The sequence below is a fragment of the Camellia sinensis genome, chromosome 6 (assembly GCF_055761805.1).
Source record: "Camellia sinensis isolate YWXY chromosome 6, ASM5576180v1, whole genome shotgun sequence".
Taxonomy (NCBI): Eukaryota; Viridiplantae; Streptophyta; class Magnoliopsida; order Ericales; family Theaceae; genus Camellia; species Camellia sinensis.
In genome coordinates, this window is record NC_138966.1 from 5,096,766 (window position 1) to 5,121,338 (window position 24,573).

Below are 24,573 nucleotides of genomic sequence, written 5' to 3' on the forward strand. Positions count from 1 at the left end.
TATGTAGTTATGATTCAAAGTATAGTATATAGTGTGTATTACATTCTTCAAATGTGCATATAAAAATAATATTGATTATTTTTCAAATATGTTGAATCCTTTTTTTATCACAGATTTTATTAGTTATTAATCACACTTAAAAGATGTGATCTAAATATTTTTAATCACTTAAAAGGTGTGATCTAAATATTATTAATCACTTTTAAAAGATGTGATCAAATGACCCCTTTTAATAATACTCTCAAAGATCACACTTTAATAAAACTTAAAATGTGTGATTAAATAATATACATCACACAAAAAAAAAAGTATGATATTTATTTGTTTTTGTAGTAGTGCCACCCTGGTTTTGAGACATGGAGACTTGTGCAATATTTTTATAACGGATTGACTCAGTCACACCGTAACATGATTGAGTCCATGAATGGTGGTAGTTTCTTAAGTCTTAGGGGTGATGTAGGTTATGAGTTTCTTGATAAATTATCTGAGAGCTCCCAGCAATGGGATTTTACTTTTCATAGAGAAAAATTAACTTCTTCATCTAAGAGAGGAGGGTTGTATGAAGTAAAAGACGATTCTGAGATAAAAATAAAATTAGATAGCCTTACCCGAAAAGTGGAGGCACTAGTTTTGAATAAGACCATGGAATCCGCCAATCGAGTTCATAGTAATGTGTGTTCTATATGTGCTAGTCCTATGCATACCACAGAGATGTGTCCATCTGTGGTTGGTTATTCAGGCTATTATTTTGAGCAAGCAAACGCGTTGAATAACTATGGAAAACCAATCCTACAAAATGGACGGTTTGAATCACAAAAATAAGGCTATAATACACCTCAAATGGAGGCACCACAGTCACTGCTGTACTTCACGCACAGCAGTGACCCCTTATCCTTGATGGATCCCTTTTCAGAGACATACAACCCCAATTGGCGAAACCATTCAAATTTCTCTTGGAAACAGAATCAACCTCCCCTGAATGTAGGTGGACAACCTTTACAATCGAATAATCAATTTCCACCAGGTTTTTGTCCTCCTACCCAATCGTTTCTTAATCAACCTTAACCTAATCCACCTACTGCCCCTCAAGCTAATTTTCAGTTTGCTGCACCACAACAACAAAATTCATCTTTAGAAGACACTCTAAAGACATTCATGCAAGTGACTGGTCAATCCATAGTACAAATTAATAACTCCACTCACTTGAACACGCAAGCTATCGCCCAATTAGAAAATCAAGTTTTTTAGTTGCCAAATAGTTAGTTTTGGCTACTAAAATTATTTAGTCATCGAATAAAAAATAAAAAAAATACTTTTATCTTTTACTCGCCAAAAATCTATTTTCAGCAACTAAAAAAATGTTAGTCGCCAAATAGTTAATTTTGGCTACCAAAATTATTTAGTCACCAAATGAAAAAAAAAATTACTTTTTATCTTTGGCGACTAATTGTATACTTTATCATTACTTATTCTTGTGTCCTTATATTTTCTGTATTAATTTCATTTGGTTTAACTTATTAAAAAAGCCCTCAATATAATTGTGTTAAATTTGTAGATTTTTTTTTTTAATATCAAAAAGATCAGTATAATTTATTCTTTATTTTGTTTCACTTGTTTTCTTTTATATAGGAGTTTCTATTTTAAGATAATTTTATTAGGTAGATTGACATTATAAGAGTTCATTTCCCCATTCTTGTGTTTTTCTCCTAATTCAACTCTCTTTAGGGAGAATTGAACTTATGATCTCTCCTTATGATTAAACCTTTAGAAGAGTCATGCTTATATAAAGCCCATTTGAAAAACAAGTTTTTTTAGTAACTTTTTGATTAAAATGTGAGGTAAAAAAAATAACAGTAATGATACGCACACAAGGAACCAGATACAGAACCAAACACATAAACTGTTCATCCGAACGATCGGCCGAACAGTTGGCCGGATGACAAGGTGGTTGACCACGGCTATCATCTTGTCAATCACGGTTGTCTTCTCATCGACCACGACTATCATCTTGTCGACCGAGGTTATCATCTTGTCATCTGGTCTAGTGCTTGGTCATCCGGCCGGTCATTCAAATGAGCAATTTATGTATTTGGTTTTGTGCTTAGTCCTATGCATGCGTAACATTATTGAAAACATCATTCAAATGAACAATTTCTGTATTTGGTTTTGTGCTTAGTCCTATGCATGCGTAACATTATTGAAAACATCATTCAAATGAACAATTTCTGTATTTGGTTTTGTGCCTGGTCCTATGCATGCGTAACATTATTGAAAACATAAATAAGTTTGAAAATGACTTTTTAACTTTTTAGTAAAAAAATTGTAGAAAATAGAGTGAATGGAAAAAAAAAAATTGACTTCTTTATGAGTTAATTTTTTTTAACTTTCTAGTATTTTTTTTAACTTTTCCACTGAAATCAACACTTCCAAGCGTGGCTTTCTATTAGGGGGTTCAATTGATACATTTTTGTAATTAAGGAGTTTATTTGTACATTTTCATAGTTTACATATAGCATTATTGTATATATAGATATTTTCCCTTATCTTATAAATAATTTATTTATTTATTTAATTTTATTTTTTTAACAACTCTTATCCTACACAGCAAAAAAAACAAAAAAAAAACTCTTTATCATCTTGATGCCCTCTTTTTTTAACCGTTGGCCATTTGGTTGATTTTTTTTTCCTGTACTACAAATTGAGTTTTTTTTTCATTATATATATATATATTTTGTTTTTTAGTGAATTTTATGAATATTTATTTTTTAGATACACTTTATCTAGATATACTTAAAAAATATAATATCAGTGAAACTTTTTTTTTAAAAAGGTTCAACAAATACAAAGAATATTAAAAAAATAAATTTTAATACATTTTCGTATTTTATTGTATTCAATAAATTTTTTAAAGATTTTTGTATAAATTTTATACTTTTTAGTATATCAAGATTAAATGGATCTAAAAAGTTTAAAAAAAAAAACTTGATTAAAATATTTTTAAAAATTACTAAAAATATAAAAATACAAATTGAAAACTCAAAAAATTATTTTGAAAAATTCCAAACAGTAACTAGTTCATCTCCCGCTTATTGTACTTTGCACCTCTTAAATATTTTTAAAAATTTCAAAAATAAAAAATTACTTTTTATCTTTGGTGACTAAAAATTTGGCTGTGTTTGGTTGTATTCTCAAATCATGATTCTGCACCTTGATTTAAGAATGATGTTTGGTAGGAGTTTTGGAATCACGTTTCGAAAACTCTACAGCGCGCTCTGTCTCAGCCACGCTTTTCAGACTTTTTTTTTTGAAAATTTTGCCTAACTGGTCGTCCGACCGGTTGACCGGAATAGTGATTTTTTTTTTTTTTTTTTTTTTTTGCAATTGATATGTTAATTTTTATATAATCGAAAAAAATATTTTCTGAAATTTTTAAAATTTTTTATGTGCTTTAAAATAATTTTGAGTTGTATGTTTAGTTATGAGTTATAAATTTTTGTATCAAATATCAAATGTCACATCAACAATTCCCCACTCAAATCAAAACTCTTTTCAAAACTCTTTACCAAACAAATTTTCTACACTCAAATCATAATTCCAAACCCCACAAACTCAAAATACAACTCATACTCTCAAATCATAATTACAAAACTCTACCAAACGCAACCTTAGTCGCCAAAAATCTATTTTCAGCAACTAAAAAAATTTGTTGCCAAATAGTTAGTTTTGACTACTAAAATTATTTAGTCGCCAAATGAAAAATAAAAAATTAATGTTTATCTTTGACGACTAAAAATTTAGTCGCAAAAATCTATTTTCAGCGACTAAATAAAATTTTATTCACCAAATAGTGAGTTTTGACTATTAAAATTATTTAGTCGCCGAGTGAAAAATAAAAAATTAATTTTTATCTTTGGCCATTAAAAATTTAATCGGCAAATGTGTTCAAAATTTTAGTGGGAAATATTTCATATTGGTGCCTAAATTTTTGCCCAAATCTGTTAGTATTCACACGGTTCTCTCTCTCTCTCTCTCTCTCTCTCACACACACACACACACACAGAGACAAAATCAATCACCACCGCCTCTCATCTCAGCATCGCACATGACCACAGTGTCTATTAATCTTCCACCGTCGAACATCACCACTACAGCTCACCATTGCCTCGCCTCTCATCGACATTCAGATTATTCTCTGTCCTTTTCTGTCACGACCTAAACCCGCCCCTATAGGTTTAGCACCGTAACCGGCCAGTAATCCGTGATTACCGAAGGCCTGTTTAACAATAATAACAGTAATACAGAGTACAGAGGCTGGCGGAAGCCAAAACAATAAATGAAAGATGTCCAATGAACTGTGACAGTCTGTATGCAAAAAGACTTTTCATAGCATGCTCACATTCAAAACAAAAACAGTATGTACATATATCATATACAGATATTCAGGTTAGGAACCAAATCCCTACCATAACAGTACAGTACAGGTACAGTCAGTCTATACAGTTTATACAAAACAGAAACAGAAAGGGGAATCTAAAACACCCCTAAGCAGCCTTAGCTTGAACAGATTTGGAACTTCGCAGTAAGGCACAAAGGTTGGCTTGACAAAACAAGAGCTTAGCTTGACGCTCTTAGCAACGGTCCGGTGCCTGTACACCTACATATATATATATATATATATATGAGCAGTGAGCTAAAGCCCAGTGAATAACATATGCGTAAAGAGGTTAGGAATGAATGTCCTTTCAGTATGTAAAACAGTCATTTGAACAGTATATCAGTTATTCGATCATAGCAGTCATAAGTGGTACATCCAATAGCAAAATAGTATAGTAGGTCTTGACAGACCGAACAGTTAATTGATGGCCATCATATCAGTAAACAGTAGTGGTTCCAACGTGGGAACCGACAGAGATCTCTGTGACAGTAGCAGTACAGTACAGTAACAGTAAATTACAGTAGCAGTAAGGCACAAAGGTTGGCTTGACAAAACAAGAGCTTAGCTTGACGCTCTTAGCAACGGTCCGGTGCCTGTACACCTACATATATATATATATATATGAGCAGTGAGCTAAAGCCCAGTGAATAACATATGCGTAAAGAGGTTAGGAATGAATGTCCTTTCAGTATGTAAAACAGTCATTTGAACAGTATATCAGTTATTCGATCATAGCAGTCATAAGTGGTACATCCAATAGCAAAATAGTATAGTAGGTCTTGACAGACCGAACAGTTAATTGATGGCCATCATATCAGTAAACAGTAGTGGTTCCAACGTGGGAACCGACAGAGATCTCTGTGACAGTAGCAGTACAGTACAGTAACAGTAAATTACTATGGATGCCACGAATACAGTTCGCAAATAGGACAAACATTCATTCAGTAAGAAATATCATTTCAGAAAGCAGTACAGTTGATCATTCAGAAAATATTCATGGTTGAATATATCTTTACAACATTGTTACTCACAAAGTTCTGGGCTACAGATAGGCTAGTGAGCGTCCTTGGATGCCAACCCTACACAGTTACAGGATGAACACACACTAAGTTGCACGTTTGGGAAACAATAACTTAGTCCCTATCTTGACTCGGTGTGGTTCTACATCAATATCCTCTTTAAGATGCCTTAAACATTGTCACACCCCAAATCCGGGCATGACCGGCCGTGGCCCACAGGGACTTAGCCCAAGGCACACGTAAGCCTAAACACGAATCCAATCACATTGAACAACTGAACATTAGTCCAATAATAAATAACCAAAACTCAATCCAGACATGCCACAATTATAAACGGCAAAATCAACCGTAATCAAAAGCCATCCAAACTTATGGGATATAAACAACCCACAAAATAAAATAATTCTAAATAAAACCCAATCACAAAGTATGCACAAAACTCGACAAAGCAACCTAAAAGAAAATTAAATAAATGCCCTAGAGGTCCATGCAATTGAGTCCCCGCTACGCCATGAGTCCACTCTAAGTCCATCTAACACCTGGAAATGGTAAACAACTAAGTCAGCTGATAACTCAGTGAGTAGCAACATGGATAGTAAATACAGTTTTGAAAACAGGGTTCAATTCCAAAATAAGATATATATCACAGAAACTAGATTGGCATACAGTTTGGTAAATACAATCTGTTTCAAAAAGAAGGTTCCACAGTTCAACACTTAAAATACTCATGTCTCGCAAGAACATGATAAACGACATTTTTCACTTAAAACAGATTATAACATGAACACCAATACTTTTCTGGGTGCCAATAAAAACAAATAATCTGCCACACATTTCTCAGGCTATAAGCCCCGTTGGATCCAATACCGAACTAAGAGTCATCCTCAGGGTGGCACCTGGGCCTTTTCTCAAAGACGATCCGATTGAAGGTCACCTAGTTGTTTTTAAAGGTCTGTTCCTTACAATCGTTGAGCACTAGAGTCATCACGGCCCAACCCGGATCTGTTCCCTAGTGGCCAGAGTCACCACACACAGTGGAATAATTTCCCTGGACTAAATACACACATGGTCCCAATAATCAATACACATCAGTTTTCGCAAAACATGGTGGTTCATCATTATAAACATGAGACCAAAACAAATAGTTTACAGTATGCTAAGTTCACACGTGTTTTAGAAATAATTTGATTCAATTGATAATATAATAATTTATCAAAACAGTTTAATCATGAAACAACAATTTAATTTTTCCAACAGTTCAGGGTAAGGGAACATTTATAAAAATACGTAGCATGAAACTACTCACCTGAAACGAAATGATATAATCCTTGAATCGAATAGAGTGTAAAAGTCCAACTAGTGCCCTGAACGAAGTATATAAAAAAAAACTACACGTCATAACTAATTTAAAATACTACAAAATAGGAACTAAGTAACCTCAACTAAAGCGCACTAACACGGCTCAACCCAACTCACCGTTACTCTTAAATATTAGCTAAGTTCATGTTCTTCAACGTTTAAAATCACCCAAGACATGGGTTCCGGTCAAAACTTAATTAATTGTGACTTTAAGATAAAACAGAATTTCAAACAAGCCTTCCCAACCTATTCGCTAACTTTGAAAATTACAAAAACCCACACCACGCTATTCAAAAAATTCCAATAACCTCCAGATATGATCTAATGTATCCTAAGTTTCAAACCCAAATGGTTTCACTTGATTTGCTTATCAAAATAATTATCTACAATTTATTATATCCAAACAGGTTATTTTCTGCAGCACTTTAAAGAAATTGACGGTTCTCTTAATATACACGAGCAATCAATGCAAGGCCAAAAATGTACGAAACTAGACTCGTAACCGGTTCTAATGACACTAATTTGATAATTTTTGGATTTACTTTTCTCTCAAACTTCTTCCTCCCCGTGGCTGTTGTGGCTGCTACTATAGAATGTATTAGGAACCTAGGGTTTTTCTTTTCTTTTCTTTGTTATACATAACATAAATGACTCTAGACAAAAATGTCCTTTGTTTTATTTTATTTTATTTTATCTCTCCATTAATTTAAATAAAATACAACTACTATTAAATCAAAATATGCTTACTAATTTGACACTTAATTTTATTTTATTTATTTATTTATTTAAATAATAAATCTTGCCTTTAAATTGAAGACTTTCACTATAAATTTATTTTAGGTTTTAAAATTAATTAAAAGACCCTCCAAATATTTAATTTGCACTTTAGAATTCACCATCAAAATATTTGAGATTGTAATATTATTATTATTATTATTTAATTATTTACTTAATTTTTTTATATTTGGGTCTTCACATTCTCCCCCACTAAAAGAAAAGTTTCGTCCTCGAAACTAACCTGAGTAAATCATGTGAATAGATGTGGGTACTTCTCGCTCATCTCGTCCTCGCGCTCCCAAGTCGCCTCTTCAACTAGATGATTACGCCACAATACCTTAACCAATTTAATGACCTTTGTACGCAACCTTTTCTCTTTCGAATCCAAAATCTGAACAGGTATCTCCTCATATGAAAAATCCTCTCTAATCTGAAGCGGCTCATAATCTATCACATGCGACGGACTGTGCACATATTTCCTCAGCATAGACACGTGAAACACATTATGCACTCTTGCCAACCTAGGGGGTAGAGCAACACGGTACGCAACCTCACCAACTTTCTCCAATACCTCAAATGGACCAATGTATCTAGGACTCAACTTTCCTTTCTTTCCAAACCTGATCACTCCTTTCCATGGTGATACTTTCAAGAATACCATATCCCCCTCATGAAACTCTAAGTCTCTCCTACGATGGTCAGCATAACTTTTTTGTCTACTCTGGGCAGTCAATAATCTCTCTCTGATGGTGATAATTTTCTGTGTAGCATCCTCCACCAAATCAGGTCCCAACATTTGCCTTTCACCAACCTCATACCAACACAAAGGAGACCTACACTTCCTCCCATACAAAGCCTCATAAGGAGCTACTCCCAAACTAGAATGATAACTATTATTATAGGCAAACTCCATGAGTGGCAAATAATCATCCCAATTACCTCTCCACTCCAAGGCACAAGCCCTCAACATATCCTCAAGGGTTTGAATAGTTCTCTCTGATTGCCATCTGTCTGAGGGTGATAAGCTGAACTAAAATTTAACTGAGTACCCATAGCTGATTGTAACGCACCCCAAAACTTAGACACAAAACGAGGGTCCCGATCTGACACTATTGACACTGGTGCACCATGCAATCTAAGAATCTCCTTCACATACAACTGTGCAAATCGAGCTAGAGAATAGGTCATCTGTACTGCAATAAAATGTGCTGACTTGGTTAATCTATCAACAACTACCCAAACTGCATCGTGATTACTACTAGTACGAGGTAATCCACACACGAAGTCCATGGTAACATGATCCCACTTCCACTCCGGTATAGGTAAGGGTTGTAGTTTCCCCGCAGGTTTCTGATGTTCTACTTTAACCTGTTGACACACCAAACACTGAGCCACAAATTCTGCAATATCTCCCTTTATACCATTCCACCAAAAATGTTCATAAAGATCCCGATACATCTTAGTACTTCCAGGATGAATGCTATAACTATAACTAGAACTATGTGCCTCCGTCATAATCTCCTTCCTCAAATCACCACCAACAGGAACAAAAATTCGGCCACAAAATCTAAGCAGCCCACCATCACTAACCACAAAGTCTACATGCTTACCCTCTACCATCTCTCCTTTAATACGCTCACACTGGGGGTCAATCTCTTGAGCTAAACGAATCCGTTCTCTCAAGGTCAGTTGAACTATCAATTGACTATAATAAGCCCTATCACCAGGCATAACAACCTCAAGCCTCAAACGTCTAATGTCTTCCACCAAACAACTTTCAATAGACAAAGCAGCTACATCTCCAACTGCTACTTTCCTACTCAAGGAATCTACCACCACATTTGGCTTTCCTGGATGATACAAAATATTCACATCGTATCTTTTAGCAACTCAAGCCATCTTTTTTTTTTTTTTTTTTTGCCTCAAATTTAGTTCCTTCTGTGTGAAAATATACTTCAAACTCTTATGATCAGTGTAAATCTCATACGACTCTCCATACAAATAATGTCGCCAGCTCTTAAGAGCGAAAATCACTATTGCTAACTCCAAGTCGTGCATAGGATAATTTCTCTCATGTACTTTCAACTGTTGTGATGTATAAGTAATCTTCTTCCTATGCTGCATGGGCACACATCCTAAACCCTATCGTGAAGCATCGCTATAAATCACAAAACCACCGCCATCAGTAGATAAGGCAAGGATTGGAGCTGATGTCAACCTCTGATTAAACTCTTGGAAGCTACACTCACAATCATCATTCCACTAAAACTTGACCCCTTTCCTAGTGAGATTGGTAAGTGGCAAAGCAATACGTGAGAATCCTTCCACAAACCATCTATAATAACCAGCAAGCCCTAGAAGCTATGTACCTCCATCACCGAAGTAGGTCGTGGCCAATCAACAATTGCTACTACCTTTGTGCTATCCACAAATACCCCATCTTTACTCCCACATGACCCAAAAAGAATACACTGCTCAACTAGAATTCACACTTCTTAAATTTTGCATACAGTCTCTTCTCTCTAAGGATCTAAAATACTACCCTCAAGTATTGCTCACGCACTGCTTTACTCCTCGAATAAATTAGGATATCATCAATAAACACCACCAAAAATTTATCCAGTTGCGGTTTAAATGCTCTGTTCATCAAATCCATGAATGTGACGGGTGCATTTGTGAGACCAAAAGGTATCACTAGGAACTCAAAATGCCTATAATGGGTTCTAAAAGCGGTCTTGGGAATATCTTCATCCCTTACTTTCAACTAGTGATAGCCTAACCTCAAGTTAATCTTAGAGAATACCTAAGCTCCCTGAAATCGATCCAACAGATCATCAATGCGTGGCAAAGGATACCTATTCTTCACTGTGACTTTGTTCAGTTCTCTATAATCAATACACAATCTCATAGACCCATCATTCTTCTTCACAAACAACACAAGTGCTCTCCAAGGTGAAACACTAGGCCTAATAAAACCTTTGTCTAACAACTCCTATAACTGAGTTTGTAACTCCTTCAACTCCAACGGCGCCATTCTATAGGGCACTTTAGAAATAAGTGTCGTGTCAGGGACCAAGTTAATGGAAAATACTACCTCACGATCTAGAGGAAGTCTAGGTAGATCCTTTAGAAAAACATCAACACATCACTTACTACAGGCAACTCCTCTAACTTCTACTCTGGTTGTTCGATACTCACCACACAAGCTAAATAATCATGACACCGTTTACTTAACATTCGATTAGCCTAAAGGAAAGAAGTAAAATAGATAAAAGACCCTTTCCTATCCCCCTGAAAGAAAAACTCAAGTTGCCTTGGCATAGCAAAAACTAACCTCTTTCTAAACCAATCAACAGAGGCGTGATGCTTCATCAACAAATCCATACTCAAAATCACATCAAAATCCTTCACCTCTAAGGAAATCAAATCCACCAGAACAATCCTACCATCCAAGTTTACCTCACAAGATCTACATACATCTCCTAACACTACTATTTCTCCTAATGGAGTACACATGGTAATACAAACATCTAAACGACCACAAGGAAAAGGCAATCCAAATAGATATCTAGGTACTAACTCTTAACCTCCAAAATTAAATCAAGAAAGATTCAACACAAGTTTAAACAAAACTAACTTAACCAAACACTACTAAGGACTATAGGGACTCGGACCTCGTCTAAATGATGAAATGCAAGATATGTAACTCGATAAACCTGGCTCTGATACCACAATTGTCACACCCCAAATCCGGGCATGACCGGCCGTGGCCCACAGGGACTTAGCCCAAGGCACACGTAAGCCTAAACACGAATCCAATCACATTGAACAACTGAACAATAGTCCAATAATAAATAACCAAAACTCAATCCAGACATGCCACAATTATAAACGGCAAAATCAACCGTAATCAAAAGCCATCCAAACTTATGGGATATAAACAACCCACAAAATAAAATAATTCTAAATAAAACCCAATCACAAAGTATGCACAAAACTCGACAAAGCAACCTAAAAGAAAATTAAATAAATGCCCTAGAGGTCCATGCAATTGAGTCCCCGTTACGCCATGAGTCCACTCTAAGTCCATCTAACACCTGGAAATGGTAAACAACTAAGTCAGCTGATAACTCAGTGAGTAGCAACATGGATAGTAAATACAGTTTTGAAAACAGGGTTCAATTCCAAAATAAGATATATATCACAGAAACTAGATTGACATACAGTTTGGTAAATACAATCTGTTTCAAAAAGAAGGTTCCACAGTTCAACACTTAAAATACTCATGTCTCGCAAGAACATGATAAACGACATTTTTCACTTAAAACAGATTATAACATGAACACCAATACTTTTCTGGGTGCCAATAAAAACAAATAATCTGCCACACATTTCTCAGGCTATAAGCCCCGTTGGATCCAATACCGAACTAAGAGTCATCCTCAGGGTGGCACCTGGGCCTTTTCTCAAAGACGATCCGATTGAAGGTCACCTAGTTGTTTTTAAAGGTCTGTTCCTTACAATCGTTGAGCACTAGAGTCATCACGGCCCAACCCGGATCTGTTCCCTAGTGGCCAGAGTCACCACACACAGTGGAATAATTTCCCTGGACTAAATACACACATGGTCCCAATAATCAATACACATCAGTTTTCGCAAAACATGGTGGTTCATCATTATAAACATGAGACCAAAACAAATAGTTTACAGTATGCTAAGTTCACACGTGTTTTAGAAATAATTTGATTCAATTGATAATATAATAATTTATCAAAACAGTTTAATCATGAAACAACAATTTAATTTTTCCAACAGTTCAGGGTAAGGGAACATTTATACAAATACGTAGCATGAAACTACTCACCTGAAACGAAATGATATAATCCTTGAATCGAATAGAGTGTAAAAGTCCAACTAGTGCCCTGAATGAAGTATATAAAAAAAAAACTACACGTCACAACTAATTTAAAATACTACAAAATAGGAACTAAGTAACCTCAACTAAAGCGCACTAACACGGCTCAACCCAACTCACCGTTACTCTTAAATATTAGCTAATTTCATGTTCTTCAACGTTTAAAATCACCCAAGACATGGGTTCCGGTCAAAACTTAATTAATTGTGACTTTAAGATAAAACAGAATTTCAAACAAGCCTTCCCAACCTATTCGCTAACTTTGAAAATTACAAAAACCCACTCCACGCTATTCAAAAAATTCCAATAACCTCCAGATATGATCTAATGTATCCTAAGTTTCAAACCCAAATGGTTTCACTTGATTTGCTTATCAAAATAATTATCTACAATTTATTATATCCAAATAGGTTGTTTTTTACAGCACTTTAAAGAAATTGACGGTTCTCTTAATATACACGAGCAATCAATGCAAGGCCAAAAATGTACGAAACTAGACTCGTAACCGGTTCTAATGACACTAATTTGATAATTTTTGGATTTACTTTTCTCTCAAACTTCTTCCTCCCCGTGGCTGTTGTGGCTGCTACTATAGAATGTATTAGGAACCTAGGGTTTTTCTTTTCTTTTCTTTGTTATACATAACATAAATGACTCTAGACAAAAATGTCCTTTGTTTTATTTTATTTTATTTTATCTCTCCATTAATTTAAATAAAATACAACTACTATTAGATCAAAATATGCTTACTAATTTGACACTTTATTTTATTTTATTTATTTATTTATTTAAATAATAAATCTTGCCTTTAAATTGAAGACTTTCACCATAAATTTATTTTAGGTTGTAAAATTAATTAAAAGACCCTCCAAATATTTAATTTGCACTTTAGAATTCACCATCAAAATATTTGAGATTGTAATATTATTATTATTATTATTTAATTATTTACTTAATTTTTTTATATTTGGGTCTTCACAAACATGCCCTAGGAATGCCTAGGATGGAAAGAGGATGCAAAGATGCACTTTTAAACACTTTTCAAAATTTGCTGAAATAGGGGTCCACGCTCGAGCGTTGCTTTCTACGCTCGAGTGGACATGCAGACAAAGGAGCTCCACTCGAGCGTGACTTCCTCGCTCGAGCGGACTGCAAAAGTATTGGATGCATGAAATTCACGCTCGATGGGCGCTCGACCTCGCTCGATCGTGAGACACAAGTCCTCGCTCGAGCGTGCATTCCCCCGCTCGAGCGGACTATAAACACATGCAAAGTGCTAGATACATGCATTCCCCGATCGAGCGTCACTTTCCCCGCTCGAGCGGACTGCATGAACCCATAGTGTACGCTCAAGCGTGGAGTTCCCCGCTCGAGCGTGAGTCCAAAATCTGGAATTTCCAGATTTGAACCTCAAGCTCAAAACTCAACTTTAAAGCATCTAATTCGATCCTCTTAGGCTAATTTTCTGGAAAACTCTTGTAAACTCATAGTATAACATGTTTTGAAGATCAATTTGAGGAATCAAAGCCCAAAGGTAGTTCAATTAAACACCATTTTCAAATAAACTTCAAGAACACAAAGTGTATGTAACATGCATGTGTTCAACCAAATTCAAAGCTTCAAATACATGATCAAATGAGTCAATTCTTTCAAAAACATGATGAATTCATGAACTATAATGAAGATATGAACATGCACGTAACAATTTTCATGAAAACAACCTCAAAACTCACAAATGCGTACATGCAAGCATGATTCAAGCTTCAATTCAACAATTTAAAACCAATTTATGACCTTAGGCTTCTATCTACCATGAACCATGCAAGAACAAACTTGAATTCACAAACAAGAAGGTAAATGTCCCACCTTAGGTCTTGAATGCAAGATATATAAGCTCAATTTGCACAATTAACCTTCAATTCTTCTAGTTTCCAAGCCAATTCTCAAATGAAGCTAAGTCTCTCCTCTTTCACTCTTTCTCTCGGTTTTGGTCTCTCAAGGATGAACAAGAATGAGATGCAAGACTAAGCTTTCAACAATATTGGTGAAGTGGCCCACTAGATGGCATTTTAGTAATTAGGGTAACTAATGTAATATAGCTTTATTCAATCTAGTTTAATTATGCCAAATCAAATTTAAATTAAATCTACCATAAATTCACATAAATTCTAATTAACATAAAACACTAATCAATTTCAGATTCAGTCGCCGATAAGGCCTTCAATTTGCAATTTAAAACATAAAACATGAACATATCAATTAACAGTCAAACAGATAGAAATGCATTTAAACTAATATACTCAATCAATCAGTCAGAATTTCAGTTAATCAGTCACTTAACATGCTTAATCATAGATTAACACTAATCAGTGGTGAGGGTTGTCACATTTTCCGATTGAAGTTTTTGATTGATTTCGATACATGTAGATATAGTTATGTATATATATATCATAATCTTCGTTCAATTTTCTGTAGATTTCTTCATCATTGTGCTTGTTTTCTTTACCGATTAAAGTTTTTGACTGATTTCGATTCATATAGTTATGTATCTACCATTTTTAAGTTTTGATTTTGACCAATCCATCCACAAAATTGTATTATCCATCCAACCCGTCGATATATTTGAACATCACAAAGGTACTCTCTCTCTCTCTCTCCCCTCTCCCTCTCCCTCTCCCTCCCAGATAATTCTTCCTTATGTAAAAAAGGACTGAATGGTTGTCACGGACGAAAAATGGCATTTCGGAGGCAAAATTCAAAATAACCCCCGAACCACCATATGGCTGTCACAGACAGCTTCTCCATGACAAATACGACTTGTGACAACAAATAGAATGTAAATAGCACGCGTATGTTAGGAGTTTGAGCCGAAAACGGCTTAAACTTAGTCGAAAAATGGCGTTTTAGGAGCGAAAATTCAAAACAGCCCCCCGAACCATCGTGTGGCTATCACAGACAGCATCCTCGAAACAAATACGACCTGTGACAACAGACAAAATATAAACAACACTCGTAGGTTAGGAGTTAGAGTAAAAAATGTCTTAAACTTAGTCGAAAAATGACGTTCTGGAGGCGAAAATTCAAAACAGCCCCCGAACCACCTTGTGGGTTATCAGGGACAGCTTCCCCATGACAAATGTGACCTGTGACAATAGATGGAATGTAATTCAAACCTGTAGATTAGGATTTAGAGTAGAAAACGCCTTAAACTTAGTTAAAAAATGGCGTTCAGGGGGTGGAAATTCAAAACAACCCCCAAACCATCGTGTGGTTGTCACGGACAGCTTCCCCGTGACAAATATGAAATTTCAGCTGTAACGCCCTCAAAAAAATAATATAAATCAACCATTCATAAGATCTATAAACAAAATAGAAATGTTATAGTTTCATTCATCAGAGTTTATATTACAAACGATATTACATGCATAACACTTTCATAAACGTTCGTTTTGAAACTATAGCATGTAATTCTAATTTAGGAATAACAAAATAAATGCCCTACGGGCATACATCTTTCCAAGAGATAACTTGGTTATAACAAAAAAAAGTTCTAAACTCTATACATATAAAGCCCTCGGCTTGAAGTAAACATTTAGTACAAAGCAAAATAACAAAATAAAGTCTTCAACCCCTAGACCTCCCAAGCTATGTCCTTGGAGGCGGCATGTCACCTGTACCTGAAAATGGTTTTCCAAGTAGGGTGAGCCAAAGCCAAATAAAGATATGCTAAAACAATAAATGAGATTTAACTAAAGCATAAGCATCAGATAAATGTGCAATACTCTAAACCAACATTTATTCTCTGCAAGACCATTCAATATAAATAACCATATTATCGATTCGTTTCCAATCATCCATTTTGGGTAAATCAATTAACTAAGTTCATTATCATCTAATCAACCAAAATGAGTTTTCAACTCAGTGGTTCACAATTTACTACATTCATCAATTCAACACTTCTTATTTTCTTGCCATTTTGCGGGATTCACATCCGAGGGAACCGGCACCCTGTAGACACCCCATTTTTGACCGTCCTCAAGACTTGGACGTCACCGTTTGAACACATGGTGATCTTCCATGTTTGTGTTCGTTTGGAGTTCCCGGAGGTCTCGGCTCGCGCGCCTTGCCTCAGAATCCCCGAACTCGACCGTTTAGTGTCTGGTTTTGCACCAAACACTTGCATCTTGCCCTTGAGAGGCAGGGTGGGGCTTGTAGACCATCCCCACCCCACCACCGGCAGTGGCTAGAGGCCACCGGCTGGTGTTTTGCTGCCACCGGCAATTTTTATTGCCGGCCGGCACTTTTTGTTGCCGGTCAGCACTATTTTGTGCCGGTCGGCACTCTTTTTGGCCAAGATGGCATTTTTGGCCGGCCGATTGCTGCTCATCTGCTTTTGCAGATATTTTTAGTCAGCTGTCTTACTTTTGCATCCCTCCATACACGTGTATGGAGGGATCTCCCTCTTATGAAGCTTGTCTTGTAAGCTTTACAAGACAAGAAGCTTCTATATAGAGGAGCTCTCTCTCTTGTTGCAAGGGTTGGAGATTTTGGACATTGGAGGGAGAGAAAAATACAGACCAAGCTCTGGTTTTAGGGTTAGGATTAGATACACATCCTATCTCTCTCTCTTTTCCTTCTTGTGTGTGTAAAATAGTGTTTAGTTCTTACTATTGCACACAAACACCTAGTGTTTCACCTTCCTTTGGCTCTTGAGGTTCTAAAGGGTTGGTTTTGAGGTTTTGGTGTAGGATCCAAGCTAAAGGAGGCCATTGGAGCACCATAGTGTTTTGTTGTTTGAGGGTAGTTGACCACCCTTAGGCCTTGAAAGGCCTCATTTTGAGCCATTTTGTGTTAGCTCCGGGATTTTGGTGTTGAGATCTCTTCACCACTGAAATCTTGAGGGATTTCAGTGGTGAGGATGATGCTTTGAAGTCCCAAGAAGGAGAGGGCCACCCCCTCTCCTTGTTGTCCTTGAAAAGGGCATATTTTGGCCTCTTGAGAGAGCATTATGCTTGAGTGTGTGTTGAGCATGTTTGGGCTGTTTTTCATGCTTATATATCCTTAATATAACATGACTTTAAGTTGGTTTTGGTATTCCATGCATGCTTAGCATAGTTGCCTTGTAATGCCATGTTTATGCCTTAATGTGACTTAGGTTGTTAGCCTTTGTGGGAGCATGTTTTAGGCTTAGTCTTGTGAAGATTATGTGCTTATTTTGCCATGTTTTAGGTCTGTCCATAAGTGTTTGGGTCGATTTTGGCATGCTTGATATAGCTCCTTTGTATTTGGGCTTGTTAGCCTTGAGTATGTGCATGTGCAGCATGACATCTTTGCATCGAATTGGTGATTTGGGGTCCCTCCACATGTTATTTCAGTCCCATTTCCATGCTTGTTTGATTGCCTTGCATGCCTCTTTAATGTTTTGGAAGCTTGTGTAGCAATGCTCCATGTTTTGGTGTCTATGTATGCCTTTGTATTTGAGCCACTTAGATGCCACCTAAGGAGTCCTTTGGCCTTGTTTTGACATGCTAAAAATCTGTTTTAGTAGTTTAATGCATGCCATGTTTGTTGTGATAAACATGCTTCAAAGCTTCATGACTTGCTTCAAGTACTTGGACCATGCTTGCATGCACTTGCTTGTCTTGTTTAATGTGATTTGGCATCATTTTATAACATGATTTTAGAGCTCGCTTTGCATGCCAATTGTTCATGATTGCCTCTTTCAAGTGTGCTTGAATGTTGCTTGCTTTGTGCCTAAGTGTTGGGCCTTAACATGTGTATGTGTGTATGTATGTTTAGCCTTCATTTTTGGGCATTATGGCTACTGTTTTAGGCCTATTTGGAGCTGCCTAATTCATGCATAAGTCCATCTTTCCATCTATTTGCATTGCCATATGTATGCTTGTATGCTTGCATAAGCTTGCCCCCATGCCATGTTGCATCCTTAGCTTGTATGCTTAGGTTGCATTGCATTTTGCATGCATTCCTTGTCCCTTGATTTGGTGATAGGGATTAGGACTTTGGTTTGATTTGGTTTGCATGCATTTGAAATCAAAGTTGCAAACTTGGTTCTTTGGGCCATCATGCATGGAAATGCGTGATTGGTGGTCCGAGAATCGAGGCACATGCCCCTTTGTGTCATTAGCATGATAAGGGACATAGTTGGTGCATACATGCCTTGAATTGTGCTGCCATGCTTTGCCTTGCCCTCTGCTGCTGTGAGTTGCAGGTTCTGCAGGAATTTATTGCCGGCCGGCAGTATTTAGTGCCGACCGGCAGTCAATCGATGGCCGGTGGATCTATTTTGTGCCGGTGACTAAATGCTACTGCCGGTGGAAATTCTGCTCAGCCGATGATATCCCCCAGTGTCCTGAGAGGCATCCCTGAGACTTTGGCAGTTTTCAGAGGAGCAAAGCAGGGAAAACAGAGGCAGCCTATGCATGGCGGCGCGTTTCCCGAGGCGATTTTTCTGTTTTAATTAATTTATTTAATTGTTAATTAAATTAATTAATTTGTAATATTAATTAGCTTGCGTAGTTAATTAATTTGTAATATTTATTTGGTCCCTCCGAGCGAGGGCAAATCTGTAATAAGTGTGCGTGGGTGGTGTGTATGTCTTCCAATCCCCACTTCTTTCTTCCCTTTTACTTACCTGCTTTGATGGTTAGTATTAGGGCACGTTTAATTTAGCATACCTTATGCTATGCATGCGTGCATCCATGCATTTGTATTGCATGCATTAGGCTCGGTACATCACGCTAATTGCATTTGTACTTCAAATTCTAAACTGAATATGTGATAGTTGTGCATTCTCACATGCCATGTTTAGGATAGCCGAGCCTATTCTAGCAACACTTTGTATGCGATAAATTAGGCACTTAACATGGACTTGGATCATGCATGTTTTGCTAACAAGTTCTCTATTTTGGCACGGAGTATGATGTAAGTATTTCCGCTTTAGCATATCGCATGAGTGTGAATATTGCCATGACAGCATGCTTAACATGTGGCTAGATGCTTATGTGTTATAAACTGCTCGGATGCCTGTGGGTGGAGGTTGGATTGTTTGAGTTGGAAAAACTCATTGAAATCCGTGTTTTAGCCTACTTGCGAGTAGCAAATTCCAAAGCATTTTCAAAACAAACGGATATGCAATGTTTCTTTCCAAATTAGGCAATCTAGTCTATACTTGTTTGCTGCGCGCATAACATAGTAATTCTAGGCTAATAAATGGAATAAGAATACATAACGTTTTCAAAAACGGATATCACGGTTAGTAGAGGCCGGTCTTCGGACCGGGCGAAAGGGGGTGCTCATAGCTGACCTTCCCCGATCGTACCCAAGCTCCCGAGCCGAGACAACTCCGGTGATGATGGACATGTGGCCTTCGGCACCGAGTCAGGGTTTCCTAAATTTCCCCATTTTAAAAATATTTAGGTGGCGACTCTGTATTTGGCAAAGCAGTCCATGTTTGGCACTACTTTTTCAAAAATCTGTTTCTCAAAACGATTTGCCAGATTTGGACTCTTTGGTTCAGATTAAGAACCGTGACACAAGTCGAGTCCGAACTGTAGTAACCCCAAATGAACAGAACGGGACTCATCCTCCCGGGGCGTTCGGGGACGTCTACACACCCATATACACATAAGATTTCAGGATTTTCACCCTGGACACTCCGGCCAACTGAATTTTCAATGGAGTCCATCCCCTATCTCCTCTCACACAATGGAGTACATCCCCTATCTCCTCCCAAACAAAAATACATATACAATGTATTTAAAAGCGTCGTCATATACAATGATTAACCAAATCACATATTCAATGGTTTAGTCAAACCATCATATTCAATGACATAATTCAAAAGATTAATTTCAATTTACCTAATCCTTATGCAGTTTCTACAACAATCATCGCTATCTTTCACCGATAGCCCAAAATAGATATTTCTAAACAGATATACTATTTATCAACAGATAAATTATCAAATTTTCCATAGGTGTGTGATTTATCAAATCTAACTACACCATTCAATCACATATCGTCCCAATTTCATAATTTCCATATCAATTTCATTATCTGTACAAAATAATTATTTAACATAAATAAGGGCAAATTTCCCTTTTTTTCTTAGATATCAAATCCAAAGCCAAATTTCCCATTTTACTACAAGAGAGCCACATATTTAAAGTCCCATAGTCATTTTACAAACCCACATGGAAAAGTCTCTCATTTGATTTGTACCCAAAGCCCTAGTTTACTCAAATCACTCCCAAACCCCACCATTTATACATAACCTCAAATAGCTAGGTTAAAAACCATATTAAAGCATAGAATACCCCTTCCTCAAGTGTAGAAGCTCAAAGGAGAGAATGAGGAACTTTGAAGATGCCCAAAACTCAAACTTTCTTAGATCAAATGGAAGTCCACAAGTTGCTCTACCTTTTTCTCAAAAGGAGTAGGGTAATGGTGCTTGGATCAAAGAGTATTTGTAGAGAGAGAGAGAGAGAGAGAGAGAGAGTTTTAGAGAGGGAAGGTGCCGAATTAGGGTTTTTAGGAGAAAGGGATTCAAAAAGTGATGTAAAATATCTCTGCCGCGAACTGATATACGCGGTCTTCGCTCGAGCGAAGGAGTCGTCGCTCGAGTGACCAGACATAACAAGTGACCTCACTTAAGCGCAAGAAGCTTCGCTCAAGCGTAGAATGCAAAGCTTCAGGTCTGCCACAGACGCACACACTTGCTCGAGCGCAAGAATCCTCGCTCGAGCGAAGGAACAAATAACACAAGGCTCGCTCGAGCGCAAGAAGTCTCGCTCAAGCGAAGGACTTCATCCTCCCCAAAAATACTGTGTCTGTGAGGAAACTCGAGAACTTCTTATTCTCGCTCGAGCGCAAGAAACCTCGCTCGAGCGAAGAAGCAAATTACAAAAAAGCTCGCTCGAGCGCAAGAAGCCTCGCTTGAGTGAAAAGGCCAAAATCTGGGCAATAACAATCTAACTCAATTAACAACCCACCTATTCCAAACGCGCCCAACAAGTTCCAAAACTTAAATGCAAAGAGTCAAAAGGGAAAAACAAGACACAGATACAATATTTAACCACGGAACCCAAGTCCGGGACACAAGGAAGGTCGAGGCAAAACCGGGATTTCTATATCAACTATAATAAAGCAAATACAAGAAGTAGAGATGGTGTATATCTCCTTAATAGAACAATTGGATAATAAGAAAATCTTGGGAATATTATTTCTCTCTTTTTTTCATGGGCACATTAGGACGTAAATACTTGTTTATTTTGATGGGCAAATTACCTACACCCCTTGAGGTTTAGCTAAATTACATATTCCCCCTTGACGTTTCAAAAATAACATCCTGTCCCACCGCTGGGTTGGCACTAATGGCGCTCTCTGATAAAAGGACTACCAATGTGACTTCCTTGCTAACATGGGCTTCTCCCATTCGCTGTCATTATTAAGCTTATGTAATTTAGGCCTTAATTTAAATGCACTTGTATTTCTTGAATTTTATTTAATGTTTGGCATGACCAATATAATGGTTATAAACTGTAAGTAAAATTTTAAATTATTAACTTAAAATAAGTTGTAAATTTTTTTGGTGCATTGTAACTTTTGATAATCTATATAACATTTTTATTGTGTAAATAGACATATACATAATGCCTCAAAAGTTATTACTAAGACGAAAGATATGAGACTCTTATATTCATATATATTTAAGGGTTTCAAATAAGTTTTTTTATAAATAAAAAAAAAAGAAGTTACAAATTGTAATTTAAAAAAATATATATATATCAAATAAATTATAATGTAAAATTACAACCAAATAAAATTAGTCACACAATAAAAAATAATAAGTATAGCATTATTCAAGAAAAAATGCACCAACTATAAAATCTAAAAATTAAAAGTAAACTTTATAAAAATTTTGAAATATGAAATCATGGAAATTACAAAACATAAGTGCATAAGTAATATTATAATTATATGCATCCTCTAGAAGAAGAAGAAACTTATAATGAAAATTTGTTGCTAGTTATGTTGCGAATAAATATGCACATTTTCTCAATAGCCTCTTTCATCCATATTTATGCACTTGATAAATATAGATTTTAAACCACTGAACCTGGATCGAAGAGATTAGAGATTTATTTTTATAAAAATACACTTAGATTAAATAAACATGCAATACATTTTTAGAAATTAACATAATTGTTAAATGTATAATAGAAATAAGGATGTGGGAGACTAAAGATTAGAAATTTATTTTTATAAAAAAAAAAAACTTATAGTGAAAAAATTTATCAATTGAATTCTTCACAATTGCTCAATCACTAATAGTTACAATACTTGATGAATACCGACTCTAATTTGACTTGAATCCAATGAGTGCAAGAGAGAAGATTTATGGGCTATGTGAATTATTTCTCATAATTTGTGATACACAATTTTAAATTTTTAAAATTGATTTAGTGTTCTTTCTTTTTAAAAGTCATAAATTTTGAGAAAATTATTTAATGGTTATATGGCACACTTTTGAGTTTTGAGAAAGTGTTACCCAATAGATTTTTTTTTTTTTAATTATTTAAGAGTTAGTTACTTAAAAGTCCTATTTATAAATGTTATAGTAGTTCAGATCATATTTAAGATTTTTTGAACCAATAAGTCTTACTGAGTAAAATTGAGAATATTATCCGTTTTTCTCAAATTTTAAAACTAAGAATATTATCAATTTTGCATAGTAATGTTCCAGATAATTGTTTCATTAACTGATAAAAAATATAGAGTATGAGATTAAACATTTTTGTCTTTCTACTTATTGGTGTGATTCAACTATCTAATAAAATAGAGAATATTATCAGTTTTTTTCAGTTTTAAAACTGAGAATATTATCATTTTTTTCATTTTTTAATTTTTTTTCTTCTAGTTTTGCACATCAATATTCCATTATCATGCTTCTTTACATACACAAAATTTTCAATTTTGTACAAAAAATAATTCAATTTTTTCAATTTTTTTTATAAAAAATATTACTTTTTTTTTTGGCACATAATTTTTTTTTAATTTCTTTTTTCAATTTAAAATTTGATGTTTTAAAGTTTTGAAAATTAAAATAAATGTCAAATTACCATGTTCCTTTATAGATAATCATAAATGATAAACAAGCATTGTTTAAAGGGCAATTGTGACTATCAAAATTTTAATGGGACTTGAGAGTCCAAAAATCTTAATTAAGACTTAATGAAGTATAAGTTCATAACTTGTGTGTAAATACTTCATTTTTAAATAATAAATAAAAATTAATGAAGAAACTTAGTATGTGAGTTTAGAAATAAATAAAAATAAAAATAATTTTATTTTTTTAAATGTAATTTTGAAAGCTTACTATATTGAATTTTGAAAGGAGCACTATTATACATTTTGAAAAAGATTCTTATGTTAGTTATAGCATAGATAATGTCACCATTTGAAAGGTTTTTTTTTTTTTTAAAATAAATTTTAGATTTTGTTGAATTGTTTGCATATTTAATGTCACATAATTTTAAATTTTGAAATAGAAAAATATACATATGTTTTAAAACATCATAAATTATGGAATAATTAGAGTTTTTTTTTATGACTATAATTCGATTTTACTGAATTGCTTTCATATTAATTCAAATTTTAAAATAATTGAGCATATTTTCTTTTTAAAAGTCAGAATTTATGGAATAATTATAATTTAATTGTTATGGTTAAATTAGAGTTAACTAATAGAATTTTTTTAAAATAAAAAATAATTAGATTTTAGTGAATTGCTTCTATATATAGTGGCACACAAATTTAAATTTTAAAATAGTTCAGCGTACTTTCCTTTTAAAAATTATAATTTATAGAATAATTAGAGTTTTATTGTTATGATTAAATGAGAGTTTAACCAATAGAATGCTTTTTATTATCTAAAACAAAAATGCTAGAGATCCCAAAAGTTCTACCAAAAGTTCTACCAAGACATTTGGTAGAACTTTTGGTAGAACTTTTGGGATCTTTAGCATTACTCTATTTAAAAATCAAAA

At 35.2% G+C, this 24,573-nt stretch overlaps 1 long non-coding RNA gene across 1 annotated transcript; it reads right to left on the reverse strand.

Moving 5' to 3' along the window:
• Positions 1–5,747: 5,747 nt before the first annotated feature.
• Positions 5,748–12,517, reverse strand: LOC145792225 (uncharacterized). The gene is made up of 3 exons (XR_014331616.1): positions 12,455–12,517; positions 6,761–6,818; positions 5,748–5,993 (listed from the first exon to the last, which is right to left on the reverse strand). It is a non-coding gene; the product is annotated as an uncharacterized LOC145792225 (long non-coding RNA).
• Positions 12,518–24,573: the final 12,056 nt, after the last annotated feature.